The sequence below is a fragment of the Vitis riparia genome, chromosome 14 (assembly GCF_004353265.1).
Source record: "Vitis riparia cultivar Riparia Gloire de Montpellier isolate 1030 chromosome 14, EGFV_Vit.rip_1.0, whole genome shotgun sequence".
Lineage (NCBI taxonomy): Eukaryota > Viridiplantae > Streptophyta > Magnoliopsida > Vitales > Vitaceae > Vitis > Vitis riparia.
Window position 1 is genome coordinate 23,699,445 of NC_048444.1, and position 3,087 is coordinate 23,702,531.

Consider the following 3,087-nt stretch of genomic DNA (forward strand, 5'->3'; position numbering starts at 1 on the left):
TGAATCTTGGTCATATAAGCTTCAAGCAGAAGGTTGGCCAAATCTTACTCATTTTTTATTGTTTTATTGTTTTATTTTATTTTTTATTATTGTATTGGAAACAGTTTAGTGTTAAGAGGAAAAAGAAAAAGAAAAAAATAAAACTGAACTTCGTTAAATATCACAATAAAACCATGTCAACCCCCATGACCATGAAGCTTGACTGCATTAGTTAATTCTCTTGTGGTTTCTAAATATCATTGTCCCTATATTATCTTCCCTATATCAACTTTAGCCATTTGAGAAATTTGAAAGTTTCTAGTGAATGAGATCCTAAAAAATAAGCTCTTTTGTTTTCTTATATGTGCATATCAGCATATGAACTGGTAATAATTTAAAAAACATCCTTGGTGTATGTAACTAATACAAGTTTATCCATAAAAGGTACATCCATATTTAACAATTAACAGAAAAGTCTTTTAACAATTAATAGAAAAGTCTAATAGTAAATCTTATAAAATGTTGGATGATGCCTTGGGGAAGCTAATGTAGCATCTATTTTAGATTTTGTAGATTCTCTTAGGCTCGCTTAGTGCTTGTTTGGTTTCCATTTTTAAAAATAGAAAATAGTAGTAATTTCTATATAAAATAGAGCAACTATTCTATAAAATGTGTAGACTTATCTTATGTCCTTAAAAATTACTTTTAAAATTTTAGGTAATAATTTTTTTTTTTTAATTTCTCATATTTTTTAAAGAGTTTTTAGAAATCATTATCTTTTTGAGGTAAGTCTCAAATAGTTCTTGCATTTTATATAGGAGTTATTATCATTCTCTTGTTTTTTTAAACAATAGAAAACATGAAGTCTATGCAAACGGCAGCTTAGGGTTTTCCTTCTCATTTGTTGGCCTCGGCATTTCTTGTATGCTTCGTGTACTGTTTCCACCCCTTTTTTGGTGGATACTTTGCTTATTAATTTTTTATGTGCCCATTCAGAAAAGAGTTGTTTTAATTATACGATAGTTTGAAGGAGTCCTATACTGTAATGTAAAGCTTCTAAAGTTTGACAGTGAAGCCGAGATATAATTAAAAGAATAAATTTTTTGTTTGGATGTCCTATTCTTATCTTTAAAAATGGAAATAAGGTGTCTCTCCGCAATAAGTAGAGGAAGAAGTAATGTTAATGATAATGACAAGTGATGATAATGTATCCCTCTGCAAGAAATGCATGTCAAATGGTTTCATGAGTGTCTCTTTGCAAGAAGCCTGATCATTGTCTCTCTATGACAATATTTTAACATTTAAATGAGGATTTTGATTTTGACAAGTTCTGGTTATTGAACTCTCATATTACCAGAGTTGATGTATTAAAATCATTAAGCAGCCTACCCTATTGTTGGCTGATTAAGTTGCAGTTTCCTCTTATGAATGTTTATATCAGAGCCATTAGCTTCCTTAAAGTTCAACTTTCTTTCAGGCATCTGAAACATTTGTTTTATATTTTGGGCAGCTGTAGCCTGTGTGATGGATGGTTCTTATTTTGCTGTTCTCACCCTTCTTCCTCGATCATCCAAGCACACTGAGTTGACTGAAACTAAGATAGATGGAAGAGATGGGGCGATTTTATTATTCAATGTGGGAGAACCTATTCCTGTCACTACCTGGTTTGTAAAGAAGGTATTCTTTTGAGTCCAAGGTCATTTACTTGGGAACTGCTTATTTATTTGTTTGTTTGTTTTTTATCCTACTTCGATAAGGAAACATTTCATTTTGTAGCCTTTAAGTGTGCATCATTTTTTAAAACCTTGGTGTTACTCAGGTGCATGGTAGTTCTATTGATGTGTGAAATGTTTGTCTTAGGGATTTGTACAAAAGTAATGTCAAGCACTTAAGTTGGTGAACTATTTCTGGTCTGGGTTAGGAGAATAAATATCCTTTTGCTAGGTACTTAGAGGTGCAGGACTAATTGAAGATATGGATTCTAGGTTTGGTGATTGATAAAGCTTGTGGCCTTGCAGTGGCGGATATTATTTTGTTATATTAAATCCTTAAGGCACTCCATTACAGCAGGATTGCCGGAGGCCCAAAAACCAATCTGGCCCGGACTCCTTAAAGTTGTGGGTGAGCCTATCTATGTGGCCCAAAGCCAAGCTTGAGGCCCTTCATGAAGTGTGAGCTACTTTTGTGGTTGGGCCTTGGTTTTTTCAACACTTCTCATCTGCAAAAATTAGGTTTTCTGTATGCTATTTCCTTGTTTCTAGCCCTCAAAATGCACCACCATATGGTTTCAGGCCCTCAACTTAATAAAAAATCTTACTATATGTATATTTGTGGTCTATGGAGTTGAACAAAAGGGGATTCTCAGACTATAACTTTGTTACACAATATTTGGGAATGTCTTGACTTATTTCATGAGAGAAATTCTATTGTCTTTTCTGTTTAGGTGCATTTTCAGGTTCATCTCACTTTGAGTTCCTTGCCCTTTTTAATTCTTTTATTATGTGTAGCCAATCTTCCAAACCTTGTTTGGTGTCTTTCTCCCATTCCACAGAAACCTGTAATAGATGCTATAATTGTGTTTGTTGTATGCATGGACTTCATCTCCTATTTAGTGAATGCCCTTTGATTATCATCTTGGTGGCCTACCATACAGGCAGTTGCAGCATTAAGCTTCTGCATGTTTCCTTGCATTTTGAACAGTAGAAAATTTGAATAAGTTGATATTAATACATTAAGGCTGTCTTTATGCTTGTGATATAATAGGCCAAGGGAGGGGGACTTGCCTTTATTCATGTAAATTCAGCTTCCTTCAAAGGGAATGTTTCGGATGGAAAACTGCCTCCAGCACTGCTTGCATATATAAATGGCAACCATGAGTAGTTCTCTTTAACCCATACAACCTAGAAGCACATGAGCCCAGCATGGTGGTTCGAGAGAAACCTGTTGGTATTGAGGATGAAACTGGTAAAGTTTTCGTTCTTGTATTACTTTTTTTTTTAATTATTATTTCTCAAAATCAGGCCTTCTTAACTGCATTATTTTGTTGCTCCATTGCCCTTTTGGATTAAACCATAAACTGAGATGAAATAGTTAATGAAAACTGAAGGT

General features: G+C 33.9%; 1 long non-coding RNA gene across 1 annotated transcript; it reads left to right on the plus strand.

Annotated features, from left to right (window-relative positions):
* On the plus strand, positions 1-2,821 carry LOC117929855. Its single transcript, XR_004653812.1, has 3 exons — positions 1-32; positions 1,490-1,656; positions 2,743-2,821. It is a non-coding gene; the product is annotated as an uncharacterized LOC117929855 (long non-coding RNA).
* The last annotated feature ends 266 nt before the right edge of the window (positions 2,822-3,087 follow it).